Source organism: Chiloscyllium plagiosum, chromosome 21, assembly GCF_004010195.1.
Source record: "Chiloscyllium plagiosum isolate BGI_BamShark_2017 chromosome 21, ASM401019v2, whole genome shotgun sequence".
NCBI lineage: Eukaryota > Metazoa > Chordata > Chondrichthyes > Orectolobiformes > Hemiscylliidae > Chiloscyllium > Chiloscyllium plagiosum.
In genome coordinates, this window is record NC_057730.1 from 20,947,664 (window position 1) to 20,970,811 (window position 23,148).

At 42.2% G+C, this 23,148-nt stretch overlaps 1 protein-coding gene across 6 annotated transcripts in view; it reads left to right on the forward strand.

Moving 5' to 3' along the window:
* capn15 (calpain 15) overlaps nt 1-23,148 on the forward strand; it is a 305,948-nt gene that overhangs the window by 161,006 nt on the left and 121,794 nt on the right. The gene's annotated exons all lie outside the window — the stretch shown is intronic.

The following is a 23,148-nucleotide window of genomic DNA, read 5'->3' on the forward strand; positions in this document are numbered from 1 at the left end:
TGACTGTTGGTGTGCATTTGGATATAGACCTCAGGCTAAAGAAGCAGGTGGAACTTATGGCTGTACACGAAGAGTAGATCTAAATCTTGCTATGCATAGTGGCTCTGTGGTTATCACTGCAGTCTCACAGCACCAGAGATCCGGGTTTGATTCCACCCTTGGGGAACTGACTGTGTGGAGTTTGCAGATGCTCCCTGTGTCTGCGTGGGTTTCCTCCGGGTGCTCCGGTTTCCTCCCACAGTCCAAAGATGTGCAGGTCAGGTGGATTGGCCATGCTAAATTATGTTAGGTGCGTTAATTCAAGGTGAGTGGGTCTGGGTGGGTTACTCTTTGGAGGTCAGTTTGGACTGGTTGGGCCAAATGGTCTGTTGCCACACTGGAGGGAATCTAATCTAAAGGGGTGCTCCACAGAAGTGTTGAAATTGTGACAGGTGATAGTGAGGACTGTAGATGCTGAAAAGTCAGTGTCGATAGAATGTGGAGCTGGATAAAGCACAGACTGATGAAAGGTTCCGACCTGAAACATCAACTCCCATGCTCCTCAGATGCTGCTTCACATGCTGTGCTTATTCCAGTTCCACACTTTATCGAATTTGAAATTGTGACAGGACTGAACACTTCAAATGAGATTTCAAATGCTTCAACAACTACCATCACCATTTTCGTGAGGCACAGTGACCTTATCCTTTCAATCACCTCCCCATCTCATTAGATTTTAAACTAATTGAGCCTCTCACCAGGAGCCAAGTGTGAGATGAAACTTCTTCAGGAAGAGGCTCAATCTTATGACTTGGAGGAGCCAGTGCCGGACTGGGGTGTACAAAGTTAAAATTCACACAACACCAGGTTATAATCCAACGGGTTTATTTGGAAGCACTAGCTTTCAGAGCGCTGCTCCTTCATCAGGTAGTTGTGGTGAATAAGATCATGATCACAGAATTTATAGCTAAAGGAGTCCAGTGTCATGGAGATGTGATACATTAAACAATTTTAGATTAAATCTTTCATCTTTTAGAATGGGATATGCTGGTTTCTGTTCTTTTGATATGTAAATCTCAGAATTTGTCCTGTAGTGAGCATGATGTTTGGTAAGGTGTAGCATTATGTCTAATTGACTCAGGAGCAGAGGACTTAACTGTCACTCACCAGTTTCTTTAATAACCCTTGCTGACAGATGTGAGTTGATTAATGTCTCTTCCCTCCTAAGAGACTCCACTTCAGGCGTGCATTATCATGGCTAGATTGTGGTCTCCTTGTCTGTCCTCAATCACACTTTACATAGCTTTGGATTTCTAGTAGTTTGTGACCCAGACCATACTATCGTAGTAATAAGGAGGTTAAGAATGCCTATGGTGGTGGGTTAAGTGAGATCCAAACCAGGTCAAGACAGGTAGTATTGGATGCGGTTTCACCTTTTAATTTCAAAAGAGGACCTCAGATAGCTTCAGCTGTTTGGATGCCAATCTCATCCACTGACCCAGAGCCAGGTGGTGAGACACTGAAACTGTTAAGAACTGGTAGAGGACCAGAGAGGAGGTTGGAGTCCTTTTGTTGGCTATTTCATAAGAGTCCTAAAGATGTACAGTATGGATACAGACCCTTTGGTCCAACCTGTCCATGCCGACCAGATATCCCAACCCAATCTAGTCCCACCTGCCAGCACCCGGCCCATATCCCTCCAAACCTATTCATATACGCATCCAAATGCCTCTTAAATGTTGCAATTGTACCAGTCTCCACCACATCCTCTGGCAGCTCATTCCATACACGTACCACCCTCTGTGTGAAAAAGTTGTCCCTTGGGTCTCTTTTTTATATCTTTCCCCTCTCACCCTAAACCTATGCCCTCTAGTTCTGGACTCCCCGACCCCAGGGAAAAGACTTTGTCTATTTATCCTATCCATGCCCCTCATAATTTTGTAAACCTCTATAAGGTCAACCCTCAGCCTCCGATGCTCCAGGGAAAACAGCCCCAGCCTGTTCAGCCTCTGCCTATAGCTCAAATCCTCCAACCGTGGCAAATCCTTGTAAATCTTTTCTGAACCCCTTCAAGTTTCACAACATCTTTCCAATAGGAAGGAGACCAGAATTGCACGCGATATTCCAACAGTGCCCTAACCAATGTCCTGTACAGCCGCAACATGACCTCCCAACTCTTGTACTCAATACTCTGACCAATAAAGAAAAGCGTACCAAATGCCTTCTTCACTATCCTATCTACCTGCGACACCACTTTCAAAGAGCTATGAACCTACACTCCAAGGTCTCTTTGTTCAGCAACACTCTCTAGGACCTTACCATTAAGTGTATAAGCTAAGATTTGCTTTCCTAAAATGCAGCACCTTGCATTTATCTGAATTAAACTCTCCATCTGCTACTTCTCAGCCCATTGGCCCATCTGGTCAAGATCCTGTTGTAATCTGAGGTAACCCTCTTCGCTATCCACTACACCTTCAATTTTGATGTCATCTACAAACTTACTAACTGTACCTCTTATGCTCGCATCCAAATCATTTATGTCTCCCATGGGGAACCTTGTCGAACGCCTTCCTGAAGTCCATATAGATCACATCTACTGCTCTGCCCTCATCAATCTTCTTTGTTACTTCTTCAAAAAACTCAATCAAGTTTGTAAGACATGATTTCCCATGCACAAAGCCATGTTGACTATCCCGATTCAGTCCTTGTCTTTCCAAATACATGTACATCCTGTCCCTCAGGCTTCCCTTCAACAACTTGCCTACTAACGAGGTCAGGCTCACCGGTCTATAGTTCCCTGGCTTGTCTTTACCGCCCTTCTTAAACAGTGGCACCACGTTTGCCAACTTCCAGAGAGGGGTGAAGCAAATCATCCTTCTTTACAGTGCTAAGTTACAGTGTTAATAGCACTTCATAACTGAACAGGACACTTAAGGACAGAAAAAATGAGCAGAAAGCATGTTACTGGCTCTGGTTTCTGATATTGATAATTTTCAAAATTGTGAAAGGTGTACTTTGGCCAAAGCAGGGAAGCCGTTCACCCCAGTATGGGATCCTTGTTTGCCAAGAGTCACCTAGAAATCTCTGCAATAAATTTTATCACCCAGGATATCAGCACTAAAAGGGCCAAACTTATTCTCATACTGGTGTCTTCACCATGTTCATGTAGAGCATTCATACCCGTGGCCAAAATGCTACAACTACTGCCAGTCTGTTAGTATGTAATTAGTTTGTCTATTTTGATGTTGTACATTGGATTCACAGTAATCAGGGATGTTTCATAAAGAACTAAAGTCTTACAGAAGCATTACCAAGAGCTTTACCCTACCTAATGACAATACAGACAATTCAACCAGAGTCTGCATGATAATCTGCACATCTTGCCACCTGAGATTGATCAAAAGTGGCCTGAGTACTTTCCTGAACTGGATTATGCCTGTAATAGCAATAGTGCCCTATGGCACCTCAGGCTATTCTCCATACTGCCTTTCTTTTGGATGAAATACAAACTAGTTCCTCAAACAGATGTAAATTACAGGCTTAATTCTTTGTAAGTACTCAGTTTTTTCTAGTCGAGCCTTAATTTCCCTTCAGTTTTGTACACACCTGCTATCGGTGGAGTTACAAGTTCCTAATTTACCCTCCACTGAGTCATAGAGATGTACAGCACAGAAACAGACCCTTCGGTCCAACCCATCCATGCCGACCAGATATCCTAACCCAATCTAGTCCCAACTGCCAGCACCCGGCCCATATCCCTCCAAACCCTTCCTACTCATATATACCCATCCAAATGCCTTTTAAATATTACAATTGTACCAGCCTTCACCACGTCCTCTGGCAGCTCATTCCATACACATACCACCCTCTGAGTGAAAAAGTTGCCCGTTAGGTCTCTTTTATATCTTTCCCCTCTCACCCTCAACCTCTGCCCTCTGGTTCTGTATTCCCCCACCCCAGAGAAAAAGCTTTGCCTATTTATCCTATCCATGCCTCTCATGGTCTTATAAAACTCTATAAGGTCACCCTTCAGCCCCTGATGTTCCAGGGAAAACAGCCCCAGCCTGTTCAGCCTCTCCCTATAGCTCAAATCCTCCAACCCTAGCAACATCCTTGTAAATTTTTTCTGAACCCTTTCAAGTTTCACAACGTCCATCTGATAGGAAGGAGACCAGAATTGCATGCAATATTCCAAAAGTGGCCTAACCGATGTCCTGTACAGCCGCAACATGACCTCCCAACTCCTGTACTCAATACTCTGACCATAAAGGAAAGCATCCCAAACGCCTTCTTCACTATCCTATCTACCTGCAACTCCACTTTCAAGGAGCTATGAACCTGCACTCCAAGGTCTCTTAGTTCAGCAACCATTAAGTGTATAAGTTCTGCTCAGATTTGCTTTCCCAAAATGCAGCATCTCGCATTTATCTAAATTAAACTCCATCTGCCAGTCCTCAGGCCGTTGGTCCTTCTGATCAAGATCCGGTTGTAATTTGAGGTAACCTCCTTTGCTGTCCACGACACGTCCAATTTTGGTGTCATCTGCAAACTTACTAACTCTCCTGCTTCAGCTCACATCCAAATCATTTATATAAATGATGAAAAGTCATGGACCAGTACTGATCCTTGTGGCACTCCACTGGTCACAGGCTTCCAGTCTGAAAAACAACCCTCCACTACGACCCTGTCTTCTAACTTTTGAGCCAATTCTATATCCAAATGGCTCATTTTCCCTGTGTACCGTGAGATCTAACCTTGTTAACCAGTGGCATGCCATGTGTTTAAATTTTTCATTACACAATTGAGATCACTAAAACTTGCTGTAAACAGGGCAAAGTATTGTGGTGTTGAGTGTAGAGGGTTGCTATAATTCTTGTTTGACCTTAAGCTTTATAGAGATGAGGTTTTGGTGAGGTCCATGGTGTATCATATGGATGATAACTATGCTACAAGTCTGTCCACAGTTCTCTTAACTGTCTCAGTCCTCTTTTTTTTAAAAGAACAGGTTGGAATTAAAAGTTCAATCTGTCCATCGGTGATCCAAGATTATGATCCATGGTCATGGCAGAAGTGTTTTTCGGTTTTGTCCTTCCCCACATATTTTATTTCTGATTTCCCGATTATCTCTATATTTAATTGCTGAAGAGGTCATAGAGTCAGAGAGATGTACAGCATGGAAACAGACCCTTCTGTCCAACCCGTCCATGCCGACCAGCTCTCCCAACCCAATCTAGTCCCACCTACCAGCACCCGACCCATATCCCTCCAAACCTTTCCTATTCATATACCCATCCAAATGCCTCTTAAATGTTGGAATTGTACCAGCCTCCATCACTTCCTCTGGCAGCTCATTCCATACGTGTACCACCTTTAGTGTGAAAAGGTTACCCTGTGGGTCTCTTTTATATCTTTCCCCTCTCACCCTAAACCTATGTCCTCTAGTCTGGACTCCCTGACCCCAGAGAAAAGGCTTTGCCTATTTATCCATGCCCCTCATAATTTTGTAAACCTCTATAAGGTCACCCCTCAGCCCCCGACGCTTCAATACTCTGACCAATAAAGGAAAATATACCAAATGCAGTCTTCACTATCCTATCCTATCCTATCAACCAGTGACTCGACTTTCAAGGAGCTATGAACCTGCACTCCAAGGTCTCTTTGTTCAGCAACACTCCCTAGGACCTTACCATTAAATGTATAAGTCCTGCAAAGATTGTTGATTGCTTCTCAGGACTGAGTCAGGAAGGGCTTTGGGCTAAAGAGAAGACAAACATGCTTTTATACAGTACTTTATTGTCCAATCAAAATCACTCCCAAGTGCTTTGCACTTTGAATTGTTTTTGGTTACAATCAGTCTCCAAGCAAGGTTCCCCAATTTGTTACAGTTCTAGATGGGATGCCCCAAATCCAGGCGAGGAGGGCTGAAATGGTTCTTTATTCATCAGCTTCCTCAGCTGATCACAGCAAGGTTAATTTAAGCAGGCTACCTTTCCCTGTGGATATCCAGATTAAATGAATGTGTGTTTTAAAATGAACCAATTTAATCAGGCTTAACAAGGCTGTTAATAAAAAATGACTGTATTAGTTACTAACCACAAGAAGAAATAATAACTCAACATGTAGACAAACAGGTAAGAAGTTCCAAGACATGCAGATCAGTCTCTAATCAGTGTTGAAAAGTGTAGAGTAGAATATTGCAGCTGTTACAGTGGATGTTTAGCAATAGCATTGACATTAGTAGCTAGACTGTTAATTTTGAGATTCTTGGCCTTGAGGTTGTTTACAACCTTTTGAGGTTGCTTTATCCGAGTTCCTTTTAACAGTGGCTATTTGGCAGCACTCCGAGTAAGAATATTTCTTTTACACGGGTGTTTAGTGGGTTTTCTCACAGCTGTGACCTTCTAGTCAACACAATGTCATCCCATTACATACATAACACATTTGTGTTTTGTACATCCTTTGAAAGGTAAAACACAAACATGTCTGCAGGAGATGTCTGCTCCCTGCTGTGAGGGGGTTTGGGCAGTCAGCCACTCATTGTCTCTTCCTTTTTCAGTCTTCCCCTGATTCTGTGCAGGTGTGACATTCCAGAATTCCTCTCCGGGCAGCAACTGAATTTACATCCACTGTCATCTGAACAGTCCTCTTTTTGAAATAAACAGGTTGGAATTAAAAGTTCAATGTGTCCATAGGTGTTCCGGGGGTTATGATCCATGGTCATGACAAATGATTAGGAGAAAGTAAGGACTGCAAATGCTAGAGACCAGAGTCCGTAAAGTGTGGTGCTGGAAAAGCACAGTAGGTTTGGCAGCATCCAAGGAGCAGGAGAATCGATGTTTTGAGCATAAGCCCTTCATTCATGTGAGATACTAAATTGAAACAGATGTGCCCTGTAGCACTGTTCATGATCCCTTTTATCACTTTGCTGGACAGGATATATCTGGGCAGTTTTACACGTTGTTGGGCGGTGTTGTGGCTGTACTGGAACAAATTGACTGGGGTTGCAGCAAGTTCTGGAGCACACCTATTCAATACTATTGCTGGAATATTGTTGAAGTCCATTGTCTCTGCAATATTTACTGCCTTCAACCATTTTTAATATCCTACGGAATAATTCAAGTTGGCCAAAGAATGGTATCTATGACGACAAAAACAACAATTGCTAGAAAAACTCAACGGGTCTGGGAGCATCTGTGGAGAGAAAGCATAGTTAAAGTTTTGCATCCAGTGACCCTTCTTCAGAACTGATTGTAGCAAGGAAAAGGCTGTTGTGTGTGTGTGTACATATATTGAAGATGGGGTGGGTGAGCGTGAAACGAGTGAACAATAGGTGCAGATGGAGCCCAGTGAGAGAACCACAGTTTACAGATAAATAAGTATGTAAAGATCAGCTTAGAATGCAAGTGAAGCAGCACTTTAACTGCAATTCACTCAATCTAGTCTACTGTATTCACTGCGTGCAATGTGGTCTGCTCTCCACCAAGGAGACAAAACACAGACTCGGCAACCGCTTTGTAGAACACCTACATTCTGTCTGCTTGTTTGACACTTCAACTCACCACTATGTTCCTTGGTCAACATCCCTGTCCCAGGCTTGCTGTAATGCTCCAGCAAAGCTCAATGCAAGCCCCACAAACCTAGGCATTGTCTTCAAATGGGCTGCTAGCACAACCATCCCATTGTTAGCTACCAGTGGTCCCCTTTAGCAGCCCTTGATTTTTCTCGGCTGACCGTTACCCATTCCTTTTTCTGCCCAAATGTTATTTTCCCCTCTCCGGGCTGTAACTCCACCTATTATTTACTATTCTTCTCCTCTTGTTAGGTGTTGTAATTGTCAGCCATAGTTCATAACTGGATGTAGCAAGACTGAGCGACTTAGTCCTGATCTATTGGTTATGTGATCATTTACTACTGTCCATTGCATGCAACATCTGTTTAGCTGCGAATAGTTGTGTTATAGCTTTAACAGGTTGAAAGCTCATAGTTATGTTTGCCCATCTGCCCTCTTCATTGAATCAAGGTTGGCCCTGGTTTGATGATAATAATTTAAGTTGCTAGATTTGTTCAAAGTCTAAATTAACTATAACACATCAGAAATCATGGTCCTTTAGTTTTGATGCAACAACTAGTGTAGGTGGTTCTGCTATAACGCGACAGTTATGTTCCTCTGCAACCTTACACTATAGAAAATTGCATTATGGAAAACCACTATAGAAAATAGTGCTGTAGAAGATCGCTAATGGAAAATCGTTATACTTGTTCAGCGGGAAGTTCACATTTTCCAAACAATGCCCACAATTTGTCAATTGTTGTAGCCACTTCACGCTGATGAAGTGCACAGTATAGCTGATTTGCCTGTACAGATATTCATTTGATATCACAGCTGAGCAGCCTATCACAGCATGACCTCTGTTTCAGATAATTATGGGTGCAAAACCTAATCCAGCGACTAGCATATAACTTTGGGTGTCAGTGCTCCTGCTGCACTGAGGGAGAACCTTATCAATGGTATGTCTTTCAGGTAAGACATGAAACTGCAAACCTGTCAGCCCTGTCAGGTGGAAGTGAAATATTTTACAACACTTTTCAAGGAAGAGTAAGAATATTCTCACTGTGTCTTCGTCAATATTTATCACTTGACCAACATAATTTTCTTGAAAAAGAAACCAATTGTCTGATCATTTACACATTACACAACGCACAGCAGGTTCCTACAACAGCAAATTGTATACCTTGGTTTCTACTTCACAATTTTGGTGATATTTTAAAAGAATATTATTGACTGTAAAGGCATTCTGTAAACTGAAATATTTTTCAGTTTGGACCCACTGATCAAAACATAGCGATGTTGTATCAGTAGAACAATGCTTGAAGAGAATATGTTCATGAGGTTCAGCCCAAGGCCATGGTGGGAGCAGGAACAGGCTGCAAGAGGGCGGGAGTGGGAGCAGGCTGCGAGGCAGCAGTGTGGTTACAGTGATGATGTTGAGCTTGGAGCAGGGTATGTTGAGGACCACCAGGCTGGGCACTTATGGACTGTGGTGTTGAACTGTTAGCTGTGTTTCTTTGTTTTTCCACTTTTTGTTGTAAAGGAGTTATGTTTAACTTTTTAATATTGTTTTCTTTATTTTTCTTTGTAGCAAGATTTTATATATATGTACCTTCATACCTAAGATGGTGCCATAAGTGGCAACTTGTAAACTTTTCACTGTATTCCTGTGAGCATGTGACAATAAACCTAGTTCATTTCCTTACAGATGATTGACTGATCACACACTGTTTTGGAACATTATTCTATCCACAGAGGGATGTCCAACTTGCATGGGGCAGTTTGTGCGCTGAGCATGTGGACAAAATCTACCCTGTCATGCTTTGTAGTGGCTTCTTGGTACACAGTCACCTCTGCAACAGAATCGAACAGGAGCCAACAAACACTTGACATCACTGAGAACTGTGTGTTTTGTTCATTTGTGGGATGTGGGTGTTGCTGGCTGGTCAGCATTTATTGCCTCTCCCTAGTTGCCCTTGAGAAGGTGGTGGTTAGCTATTGCCCTGAACCGCTGCAGTCCACCTACTGTGTTTACCCAAAATACTGTTAGGAAGGGAATTCTGGGATTTTGGCCCAGTGACAGCAAAGGAATGGCAATGTATTTCAAGGTCATGATGCTGACTGGTTTTGAGGAGAACTTGCAAGTGATAGTGTTCCCATGTATCAGCTTGCCCTTGTCATAGGGTAATACAGCATGGATCTAGATAGGTCCTTCAGCCCAACTTGTTGATGTTGACCAGTTTTCCGAAATTGAACTCGTCCCATTTGCAGTCAAGAATCTGCATCAGCCCCTTCCATTCCAACATCATTGTGAGAGATTCTTCCTTTGCTGCAAAATCAACTCTGTCCTCTCTGTGATTAAATAGGCCCCAGTCACCTTGCTTTCTGTTATGATGGAATCCAGCTCACCGTTTCAGGTTGGTGATCCCTCATGTCATGAAGCGCCATTGACCTGAAGCATTTTTCAGTATGGATATTGCCTTATCCACTGAGTATTCCAATTCTTGATTTCAGGAGTTTTTGGATTTTGGGGCATTGAACTGCATCCCTGATTACTCCATCCCACAACAGGGCTTGAAAGCTTTAGAATAAAAGAAACTCGCATCTAATTTTAATGATTTTACCAAAAGCGCATATAATGCACCAGTCATATTTCTAACAAACGTTACCTCTTGCTACCTCGTTTCTACAGACCTAAAGAGACTGAAAGAGGCTGAATCCATCTGTTGATACAAGGGTAGCTAGATATAGAATACGCAGCTTTACATGCAGCTCTATAACACCAAGTCCTTCTATATAGAAGTTGTTGTGGGTTGGAAGTGCTTTCTCAGGATCTTTGGTGAATTTCTGTGCTGCATCTTGTAGAAATTACAACCGCTGCAACAGGGAGTCAGTTACAGAGTAAGTGGATGTTTATAGATATGGTGCTAATCAGAGGGCTGCTTTGTCCTGCATTGTGTCAAGCTTCTTGAATGTTGTTGGAGCTTCAGTCATCCAGGCAAGTGGGGAGTATTCTATCACACTTCTTTCTTTCCCCTTTAGAGGATGGCCAGGCCTTTGGAAAGTCAGAACATTAGTTCCTTGCTACTATATTCCGAGCCTCTGATCTTCTCTTGTAGCCATTGTATTTATACAGTGAGTCCAATTAAATTTCTGGTCAGTGGTAACCCCCAGGATGTTGTAGTGGGGGATTCAGTGATGGTAATACCATTGAATGTCATGGGGTGGTAATTAGATTGTCTCTTATTGGTGATGGTCATAGCCTGGCATTTGTGTGGCGTGAATGTTACTTGCCACTTATCAGCCTAAGCCTGGATATCGTCCAAACCAATTTTGAACGTGAACTGCTTCAGTATCCGAGGAGTCTTGAATGGTGCTGAACATCTTGCAATCATCAACAAATGTCCCCACTTCTGACCCTGTGATGGAGGGAACAACATTGATGAAGAGCTGAAGATGGTTGGGCCTCAGGCACTACCCTGAGGAACTCCTGCAGAGATGTCCTAGAGCTGAGGTGACTGACCTCCAACAACCACAATATCTTTCTATACTCCAATCAGTGGCGTATTTGCCCTGATACTCCTTGATTCCAGTTTTGTTAGGGCTTCTTGATACTAGATTCAGTCGAATGGGGCCTTGATGTCAACGGTTATCACTCTCACCTCACCTCTGTAATTCAGCTCTTGTCCATTTTTGAACCAAGGCTGTAATGAGGTCAGGAGCTGAGTGACTCTGGCAGAACCCAAACTGGAAATCACTGAGCAGATGCTAGTTGACAGCACTGCTGATAACACTTTCCATCACTTTTTTTACTCATGATTTAGAGTAGACTGTTGGCATGGTAATTGGCTGGGTTGGATTAGTTCCTGTATTTTTACATACAGGATGTATCTGGGAAACTTTTCACTTTATCAGTTAGGTGCCCGTTTTATAATTGTACTGGAAGAACTGGCTTAAGGGAATGCCACGTTCTGGAACACCAAGTCTTCAGTACTATTGCCAAAGGTTGTCAGGACCCATAGCCTTTGCAATATCCAGTGTCTAACCATTTCTTGATATCAAGTGGAGTGAATCAAATTGGCTGAAGACTGATATCTGTGATTCTGGGGACCACTGGAGGAGTTGAAGATTGATCATCCACTCAGCACTTGTGGTAAAATTACTGCAAATGCTTCAGCCTTATCATTCGCACTGAAATCCTGTGCTCTTCCATCATTGAGGATTGGGATATTTGTGGAGCTATCTCCTCCAGTGAGTAGTTTATTGTCCAACTTTCATGACTGGATGTGGATGGACTGCAGAGCTTAGATCTGATCTGTTGGTTGTGGGCTCACTTAGCTCTATCTGTCCCTTGCTGCTTATATTGTTTGGCATTCAAATAGTCCTGTTTGGTAGCTTCACTAGGTTGACACCTCCATTTTTAAGAACGTCTGCTGCTGCTGGCATGCCCTCCTGCACTGTCCATGGAATCCCTGGTTTGATGGTAATGGTTGAGAAGTGGATATGCCAGTTCATGAGTTTACAACTTGTGTTGGAGAATAATTCTGCTGCCGTTGATGGCTCCCAGCACCTCATGAATACCCAGACTTGAGTAATTAGATCTGTTTGGAATAATTTCCATTTAGCATAGTGGTAGTGCAATGCAACACAATATAGTTTATTCTCAATGTGAAGGCGAGACTTTATCTGCACAAGGACTGTTCAGTGGTCACTCTTGCCAATACTGTCATGGACAGATGCATCTGCAGCCAGCAGGATGAGGTCAAGTATGTTATTTCCACTTGCTAGTTCCCTCACCATCTGCCACAGACCTAGTCTAGCAGCTATGTCCTCCAGGAACTGTAATAGTTCTGATCAATAGTCCTGCTATCGAGCCACTCTTGGTGGTGGACACTGAAATAATTTTAAGTACATTTTGCGCACTTGTCACTCTGAGTGCTTTTTCCAGGTGTTGTCCAAGTGAGAAGTACTGATGCATCAGCCAAGGGACGATGATACCTTGTAACCAGCAAGAGATTACCTTACCCATATATAACCTATTTCACTTCTTTGAGACTTTGCAGCGATGGATGCAGTTGAGTGGCTTGTTAGACTATTTCAGAGGGTAATTGAGAATGAACCACATTGCTGTGGGTCTGGGGTCACATGAAGGTCAGACTAGGTAGGGATGGCAGATTTCCTTCCATGAAGGACACTCATCAGTGGAGGGTTGTACATTGTAACCAAAGAAGGTTTCACTGCCCATGTTTAACCTGAAACTGCGAGACTTCGTGGGGTCCCGTGTGAGTGTTGAGGACTCTCAGGTAACTCCCAACTGTATACCACCGCCACCACCTCTGCTGAGTCTGTCTTGCCGATGAGACAGGACATATCCAGGGATGGTGATGGTGATGGGACATAGCCATTCTCACGGAGTCATATTTTACATACAAGATCAGGCTGTTGCTGGACTTATCTGATACAGATCTCCCAATTTTGGCACTATCCCCAGATGTCATTGAGGGGAACTTTGCAGAGTTGACAGTCTGTTTCTATTGCTTTGTTTTCTGGTGCCTAGATTGATGCCAGCTGGTCCATCATTTCCTTGTTGAGGCTTTGTAGTGATCGATGCATCTCTGAGTGGTTGCTACGTCATTTCCGAAGGCAATCGAGAGCCAACCTCATTGCTATGGATCAGAAGTCCATGTTGGCCAAGAAGATGGCAGATTCAGACTGGTTTTCCGACTTTAAATTTAAATAGATTCTTAATTCCAAATTTGATCACATGGGATTCATGGTGAGCTTGCCAATTTACATAAAATAGACTTGATGAAGAAGTCAGAGGGTGGTGGTGAGGGCTGTTTTTTTGGACTGGAGACTTGTGACCAGTGGTGTTCCACAGGGATCAGTAGTGGGTCCACTTTTATTATTCATTTATATAAATGATTCGGATAAAAATATTGGAGGCATGGTTAGTAAGTTTTTGGAAGACACCAAAATTGGTAGTATAGTGGATAATGAAGAAAGTTACGTAGGATTACATAGCAATCTTGATCAATTGGGTCAGTGGGCTGAGAATTGGCAGGTGCAGTTTAATTTAGATAATTGTGAGGTGCTGCATCTTGGAAAGGCAAATCTGGGTAAGAATTAATGGTAAGGTCCTGGGAGTCTGGCTGAACAAAGACACTTTGGAGTGCAGGTTCGTAGTTCCTTGAAAGTGAAATCACAGGTAGACGGGATAGTGAATAAGGTGTTTTGAATGCTTGCCTCTCCTGGTCAGTGCATTGACTATAGGAGTTGGGAGATCATGTTACAGCTGTACAGGACATTGGTTAAGTGACTTGTGGAATACTGCAATGAATTCTGGTCTTCCTATTATAGGAAAGATGTTGTGGAACTTGAAAGAGTGCAAAAAAGAATTACAAGGATATTGCCAAAGTTAGAGGGTTTGAGCTATAAGGAGACACTGAATAAGCTGGGGCTATTTTCCCTGGAGCATCGGAGGCTGAGGGGTGACCTTAGGGGCATGGATAGGGTAAATAAACAAGGTCCTTTCCCTGGGGTGGGGGAGTCCAAAACTACAGGGCATACGTTTCAGGGGAGAGGGGTAAGATTTAAAAGGGACTTAAGGGGCAACTTTTTCACACAGAGGGTGGTGTATGTATGGAATGAGTTTCCAGAGGAAGTGGGGGAGGCTAGTACAATTACAACATATAAAAGGCATCTGGATGGGTACATGAATTGGAAAGGGTTTAGAGGGATATGGGCCAAGTGCCAGCAAATGGGACTAGATTACTTTAAGATATCTGGTCGACGTGGACAAGTTGGATTGAAGGGCCTGTTTCCATGCTGTACAGTTCAATGACTGTGACTCTGTTACACTTTTTTAGAACAACCAAGGGCAGGACTTATACAATGAATGGTAGGGTCCTGGGTAGTCTTGTAGAATAGAGAGACCAGGGGTTCTGCACGTAATTCTTTGAAATTTGCAACATAGATAGACAGGGTAGTTAAGAAGGCAGTTAGCACACTTGCCTTCATTGTTCAGATCTTTGAATATAAGAGTTGGGACCTCATGTTAAGGTTATACAGGGTGTTGGTGAAGCCTCTTCTAGAGTACTATGTGCAGTTCTGGTTCCCTTGCTGTAGCAAGGATATTATTAAATTGGAGAGGGTTCTACCAGGATGTTGCCAGGAATGGAGAGTTTGAGTTACAAAACTAGGCTAGGACTTTTTTTGCTGGTGTGTAGGAAGTTGAGGGTTGACCTTTATACAGGTAGAAGTTTATAAAATCATAAGAGACATAGATAAGGTGAGTAGCAAGGGTCTTTTTTTCCCAAGGGTAGGTGATTTCAAGACTCTGGAGCATATTTTTAAGGTGATAGGAGAAAGATTTAAAAAAAACATGACAACCAACTATTTTTACAGTGTGCTTCATGTGTGGAATGAACTGCCAGAGGAAGTGGTGGATGCAGGTACGGTTACAATGTTTAAAAAAAACCTTTGGATAAGTCCATGAATAGGAAAAATTTGGAGGGAGGAGCAAATTATTCAGATGCTGGAATCTATTACTGAAAACTGAAAATGCTGGAAATCTCAGCGGATCAGGAAGCATCCATGGAGAGAAAACAGACTAACATTTTGAGTCTAGGTGACTCTTCCATCAGAGCTCTATCTTCTGTTTTCAGCAAAGATTTGGAAGTATATGAGCGAAACATAGGCAAGTGTGACTAGTTACTTTGGGGACATGGTCAGTGTGGACTGGTTGACTCTATCTGCTGTGGCAGGATTTAATCCTGGGTCCTCAGAACATTAGCTGAGTTTCTGGATTAATAGTCTCGCAATAATACCACGAGGCCATTGCCTCCCCAGTGTTCACAGTAGATTTTGGCTATAAATATACAAGTTAGTGTTGAATACAAACGACTGTATTGTATCACTTAATCAGTCCATGCTGGTATCAAACATATCGTTACATAATGGTTCTTTTAACATTACAATGCAGCCTGCAGTTGAGAAGAATAATTAAGAGACTGGTGTATTACTGTCTTGACTCACTGCCACAAAGCAAAAGGAAGGCCCCTTCATTTCAACATGTGAGTGGGAGAGGGTGAATGTATGTGTGTAGACCTGTGAGCGAGATTATTTTCTTACCCTGTGTGCCTGTTTGCGTATATACGTGTATGGACTCTGTGTACTTGAGCCCCTAAGTGGTTGAGTGAGTATTATCTGCAAGTATGTAGTCTCGGCCTGTAAGTATGTACTTGCCTCAACTTGTTTACTCAAACCTATATCCATGCTTTCATTACCTCTAGACCCTCCTGTTCCAGTAATTTGCAGCCTAAAACCGAGTGGTCATGTGGAAAAAACTTAAAAGAACATTGAGATTCTAGCCTTCAGGTGCAGAAGAGAACATTATGCTATCAGTATAGATGTACAGGGGGATCATCTTATACACCAAGTTAAAATATGTAAGATCATTGATCGGCAGGTTGTATAAAGATCAAACAGGGCTACAGTGAAGATAATGTGAACATGACCAAGAATATTAAAAAAAACAAGCCCACAGGCCGTGTGTTTCAATGCGTAGAGTGTTTGCAATAAAGTGGATGAATTAGTTACGCAATTAGATATAAATGGGTATGAGATAGTTGGGATTACAGAGATATGGCTGTAGGGTGATCAGGGATGGGAACTGAATATCCAGGCGTAATCAGTTTTAGGAAGGGCAGACAAAAAGGAGAGGAGGCGAGATAGCATTGCTGCTGAAAGTGAGCATGAACACAATGATGAGGAAGGATATTAGAGATCAGAAACATCTAGAGGTGGAAAAGAATATGTGTAACGCTGCTATGTTGTCCTTGGGTTTATTTTTCAGAAAGATCATAAAAGACACAGACTCTGAAAAGTCTAAGGTGAAGGGTTTTAGGGCCAATTTGATTATAGCTAACAGATACTGCCTCAGTCAAAAGGCTTTTAAGTTAAAAAAAACACTTGTACAGTGAAAGGGGAGTGGCCAGTTCTTCCAGCTCAGCTTTTCTCTGGTTTGGTTTGGTTTTAGCCGAGTGTTTTGAAGCTGCTGGACTCAAAGAAGCAGGTCCATGCTGGTACTCTCTGTGACATCTCCTCCTGTAAGAACCTGGCTTTGATTTTACCTTTTGTGCCAAGGGGTGTTTATGGGGATTTTTGCAAGTATTCGAACAGCATCATTAAGTTGGGATGATCTGTTGGGTTTCAGATTGGTTAAGGTATTCGGTAGGTGAAAGTGAGCACAGCAGATGCTGCAGATTAGAGTTGAGAGTGTGGTGCTGGGAAAGCACAACAGGTCAGGCAGCATCCAAAGAGCAGGAGAATCGACATTTTGGGCAGAAGCCCTTCATCAGGAAAGAAGCTGTTATTCCTGATGTACGGCTTTTGCCCTAAATGTGAATCTCCTGCTCCTCGGATGCTATCTGACTTTAAGTTATTCGGTATTCTGTTCTCTTTTGTTTGATTTTCATATGGTAATCTTGTAAATAAATGCTGTTTTGTTTAAGACTAAGTTGTTTGACCAGTGGCATCTCTCCTGGAATATCAGGGCACAGGGCAATCAGTAAGCAATCAGGGCACAGCTATAATATTGTGTAACAGCATATAGATTGGACAACTCGAATCTGTAGCAGTGTTATAGAGGAAAAATTCCTACAATGTCTATGAGAGCTTTCTGGATCAATATGTTAAGGAAGCAACTCGAGAACAGGCCATCCTAGATTGGATGTTGTGTAATGAGAAAGAAATATTTGGCAGTCTAGCTGTGCAAGGCCCTGGGTGAATAGTCGCCATATTATAGTAGAATCTTTCATTAAGATAGAGAGTGACATAGTTCATTCTGAGACTTGTGGCCTGAATCTAAATAAAGGAAGTTGCGTTGGTATGAGGTGTGAGTTGGCTATGATCATTTGGGGAATGTTAGTTAAAAGGATGACAGTGGATAGGCAAACCAAACATTTAAAGAAGACATTAAGTGGAACAATTGTTCACTCCCATCTGGCACAAAAGATCAATGGGAAAGGTGGTCTGACGATGGTTAAAAAGGAAGATGAGGACTTGTATTAGATCCAAAGAATGGACTTGGAAATTGGCCGAACTGCAGCAATTCTGAGGATTGAGAGCAATTTAGGTTTCGGCAAAGGAGGACAAAAGAATGATTAAAAGAGGGAAATTAGAGTATGATAATAAGCTTGCAAGGAAAACACAAACTGATTGTAAAAACTTCTATTGTCACGTGAAAAGAAAAAGAAAAGTAAAAACAAATGTAGATTCTTTACTGATAGAAATAGGAAAAGTTATAATGGGGAACAGAGAAATAGCAAACCAATTAAATACATACTTTGGTTCTGTCTTCAGAAAAGGAGCAAGGACTAAAGTCCCAAAAACATTGGAGAATGCCGTGTCCAGTGAGAGGGAAGAACGTAAGGAAATCAGTATCTGTAGGGAAATAATGTTGGGGAAATTGTCGGGATTAAAGCCTGATCAATCGTAGGGCCTGATAATCTATAGACCAGAGTATTTAAGGAAAGGCCATAGAGATAGTGGATGTATTGGTTCTATGGACTCTGGAGCAGTTCCTTGTGTTTGGAGGGTTGCTAATGTAGCCAGACTATTCAAAAAAGGAGGTAGAGAGAAAATTAAATATTAGTCTAACATTGGTAATGGGAAAAAGCTAGCATCCATTATTAAAAGAAAATTCATTGAGATGGGCCATAAATGCTGCCCAGCCAGGGACAAACACATCCCATAAAATGAACAAACAAATAACACAGTACTTGGAAAACAGTGACAGGTTCAGACAGAGACAGCATGGATTTACAAAAGAGAAATCATGCTTGATAACTCTACTGGAGTTTTTCAAGGATATAACGAGAAGAGTTGATAAATAGGGAGGCAGTGGATGTGGTTTAGAGCAAAGAAGAAAGATCAATAAAGCACAGAAACAGACCCTTCAGCTCACCAAGCCTGTGCTGACACATGACGCCTCTCTACACTAAAAGCCTTTTGTCTCTATGCAGTTGATATCCCTCTATTTCCTGCCTAATCTTATATGTGTCAAGAAGCCTCTTAAAAGTTGCTATTTTATCAGCTTTTACCACCTCTTCCAGCTGTGTATTCCAGGCATTTAGCACCCTCTGTGACAAAACCTGGCTCTCATATCTCCCTTTAAACATTCCCCTTTTTACCTTGTACCCTAGTAATTGACATTTCTATCCTGGTGACAAAGCCTGTGACCCTCCATTCTATCCATACCGCTCATAAATTTTTAAACCTCAATAAGGTTGCCCCTCAGTCTCCAATATTCAAGTGAAAGCAAACAGTTTATCCAATCTCTCCTAATAGTTAATACTCTGCAAACCAGGCAACTTCCTGGTAAACTGTTTCTGTACCCTTTCCAAAGCTTCCAGATCCTTCTGGTTGTGCGGCGATTACGCAGTATTCCAAATTTGGCCTTATTACAGTTTCATACAGCTGCAACATGGCTTACCACTTTAAACACATCTATGCCCTCACCGATGCCCTTTGCCTTCTTGACCAGTTTATCCACTTACCTTGTCACTTCCAATGAACTGTGGATCTGTATGCCTTAATCTCTCTGTTATTGCATGGAAGAGTTCTGCCATTTCTTGTATACTTCTCTGTTGCATTAAACCTTCCAAAATGCACCATCTCGCATTGCCTAGATTAAATTCTATCTGCCAAAGTCTCCAGCCTGCCGATATCCTGCTGCATTCTTTGGCAATCCATCTTGCTATCTGCAGCTCCCCCAACTTTTATGTCATCTGCAAACTTACTAATCAGGCCACTTGCATTCTCTTCCAAATCCTTTATATATATTTATACATGGGTCCTAGCACTGCTCCCTGCGGAACACCGCTGGTCACAAAACTCCAGCCAGAAAAACACCTGTCCACTGCTACTCTTTGTTGTCTATGACTAAGCCACTTCTGTATCCATCTTACCAGCTCACTGTAGATCCCATGTGACTTCACCTTCTGAATCAGCCTGCATTGAGGGATCTTTATTTGGACTTTCAGAAGTCTTTTGATAAGGCCCCACTTTAGAGATGAGCATGTAAAATTCAAGTGGAATTTGTGGTCATGTATTGATATGGGTAGAGAACTGGTTGGCAGACAGAAAGCAAAGAGTGGGAATAGACATGACTTTTTTTCCCTGAGTCGTAGGCTTAATTAGTGGGATATTGCAGGGATCAGTGTTTGGATCCTAGCTATACACAATATATATTCATGATTTAGAAGAAACTTTGTAATATTTCCAAACTTGCAGGTAACACAATTGGATGGTGAAGGTGAGTTGTGAAGACGATGTGGAGATGCGACAGAATGGTTCGGACATGTTGAGTGAGTGGGGAAGCAGCATGGCAGACAAAGTACAATGTGGATAAGTGTGAGGTTATCTACTTTGGTAGCAAAAACAGGTAGGCAGATTATCATTGGCGATAGATTGGGAAAGGGGGAGCTGCAATGAATCCTGAGTGTGTTTGTATGCCAGTCACCGACGGTAAGCATGCAGGCATAACAGGCAGTGAAGAAAACAAATGGGTATGTTGGCCTTCATAGTGAGAGGATTTGAGTACAGGAGCAGGAAGGTCTTCCTGCAATTATGCAGGACTTTGGTGAGAACACAATGTATTATATGCAGTTTTAGCCCCCTTATGAGGAAGGCTGTTCAGGCAATGGAGGCAGTGCAAAGAAGGGTTCCCTGGGATGAAGGACTCAAATCTGACTGGATCAAATAGGATTACATTCACTGGAGTTTGGAAAAATGAGGTGGGGATTCTATAGGAACATGTAAATTTCAAATATGACTAAATATGGCAAATCTAGGATGTTCCCAAAGGCCAGGCAGTACAGATCCAGGGGTCATCATTTAAGATTATGGGGTAGACCATTTAGGACTGAAATGAGAGATTTCTTCATGCAGACAGTGCAACTCTATACCACAGAAAACAATTGAGACCAAAACATTGAATACTTTCACAGAGTAGTTAGATATAGTTCTTAAGGCCAAAGGGATCAAAGGCTATGAAAAGAAAGTGGGAATGGAGTACTGAATTGGGTAGTCAGCAATGATCCTATTGAATGGTGGAACAGGATCAAAGGACCAAAGAGCCCACTCTTTTTTTCCTGTTTTCTTTATTTCTGTGGGTTATAGGCAGATGGCAGTTTTGTTACAGATCAGAAATAATGTAATTGAATGGCAGAACAGGCTTGAGCAGCTGAATGGCCTTCTGTTGCTTTGAATAAGTGCATGCTACCCTACAGACACCAGTTCTTGACCTGTTGGACTCTGAGCCGGAGATAATGTGAATCCTGCACAAGCAGCTCTGTATTTAATCAAGGTAGTCTTGATGAAGGGTCCTACTTGAAACATTGACTCTCCTAGGGTGTAGGTTTGCTCGCTGAGCTGTAGGTTTGATATCCAGACGTTTCATTACCTGGCTAGGTAACATCATCAGTGGCGACCTCCAAGTGAAGCGAAGCTGTTGTCTCCTGCTTTCTATTTATATCTCTAACAAACTTAAAAGACCCAGTAAAACCCATGGACAAAACCAACGGCATCTACAAAATTCCATGCAAGGACTGCCACAAACACTACGTAGGACAAACAGGAAGAAAGTTAGCCACCAGGATACATGAACACCAGCTAACCACAAAAAGACATGACCCTCTCTCCTTCGTAGCCCTACACACGGAGGGGAAAAACCACCATTTCGACTGGGACAACACATCTATCCTGGGACAGGCTAAGCAAAGACATGCCAGAGAATTCCTAGAGGTCTGGCGCTCCAACCACAATGCCATAAATAAACACATAGATCTAGATGCCATCTACCAACCCCTCAGAAAACGAACAGGAAATGACATCACCACAAACCCCAGGAACCCCATCCAGGACAAACATATAAATAGAAAGCAGGAGACAACAGCTTCGCTTCACTTGGAGGTCGCCACTGATGATGTTACCTAGCCAGGTAATGAAACGTCTGGATATCAAACCTACAGCTCAGCGAGCAAACCTACACCCTAAACCTCAACCTGAGCTACAAACCTTCACAAACCTTGCATTGACTCTCCTGCTTATCTGATGCTGCTTGACCTGCTGTGCTTTTCCAGCTCCACATTTCATCGACTCTAAATTCTGTCTGATGCACTGTACAAACAACAAATGAGGTTAGCTTTCCTTGCACTAGAAATAACCACAGAAATATGTGTGCATGCACTTAGAGCCACAGTTAAAAAAGGGCAAATCATTCAAGGTTCCCACTGTTGCAGTTGGCCAGTATCCCTATGTTTGGGGTGTATGAATATCAGATGAGAAGAAGAATCTGTGCTGACTATAATTTTCTTCATCCTATTGTCAAGTGTCATCATTTTTCAGTATTTGTTACCCACTGGAACTTCAAGTCCATCAATATTTTAAAAGGTTAGGTAGGTGAAAGCTGGCCATTGGAATTTTAAATCGCCTGCTGGTTTCCTGCCTTCCTCTCCTGAAGGCATTGGCCCGTGTTAGAGTACAGCTTACAAGGATCTCCCTCCAGTACTTTATCTCACTGCCTCTTTACACGAATGAATGGCAGGGAGTTGGCAGGCAAACATGTTTTTTTGGATTCAGTTTCTCCATAATGTTCTTCTGTATGTACATCCTTGCAGCATCTCTGGGATGCTAATATAAAACAGAGTCCTTTGATTTCTCTCCTATCCTTTTTTTATCTCTGCCCTCACCTTCCCTATCAATTAGGTGTTGAGACAAATCAAAGCGCATTGCTGATAGTAGCATCAGTTGACAAATGATATTTAATTGTAATTTTCATTTGAACCTTTTCGACTTGAAAAAAACAGCTGTTCTGTGGTCTAGTGAGTAATGCTGGAGTTTCTGGGATTGTACAGAAGTGTTATTGTAGGACTCTGCTGATGTCTGTTCTACCATGTGGGGGAGAGGAGGGAAAAAAATATCTTGGCTCACTTTGTCATATTCAATGTCGCAGTGCAGCATGACTGCTGCATACCTCGGAGGAATAAACAAAATGTGCATTTTAAAGGAAATTACTGACAGTAACTGATGTGCTTCATTAACTGTCTTTTAATTTCCCAGCATTTTACAGCCACCTTGTCCTTTTTTGTTCATTGTCGCAGGCCGTGTTTTTCAATCTTCAATTGCATTACTTCTCAGTCTTTGTTTAGCTGGAGGCAAAATAAAAGCCAGCGCAGTGTGTTTGTTGCAGAACATGTTCCCACAATCAAGTAATAAGACAACTAGACAATTGCTTAATTGGAGTCTTATGTGGTGCTGTTTCATCAACACTGATGGCAGACCAGCAGCTGCAGCTGTTGAGCCTGTCAGCACAGTGTGGGTTATACTTATTCCTTCAAATTCTCTCACATTCTCCATTTGTGTAGTTTTGTAGCTTGAGATTTTTAAATATTTCAGACATAATCTATCACTGATGAGCCATTAAACATATTAGATTTAATTCAAAAGTCATCGATCATTAAATGTATCAGATAAATATTTGATCTCCTGTGACAATGCTCAGTTACAGCAAGGAGTATTACTATTTAACCCATGTTCTTTCTCCAGTAAACTGG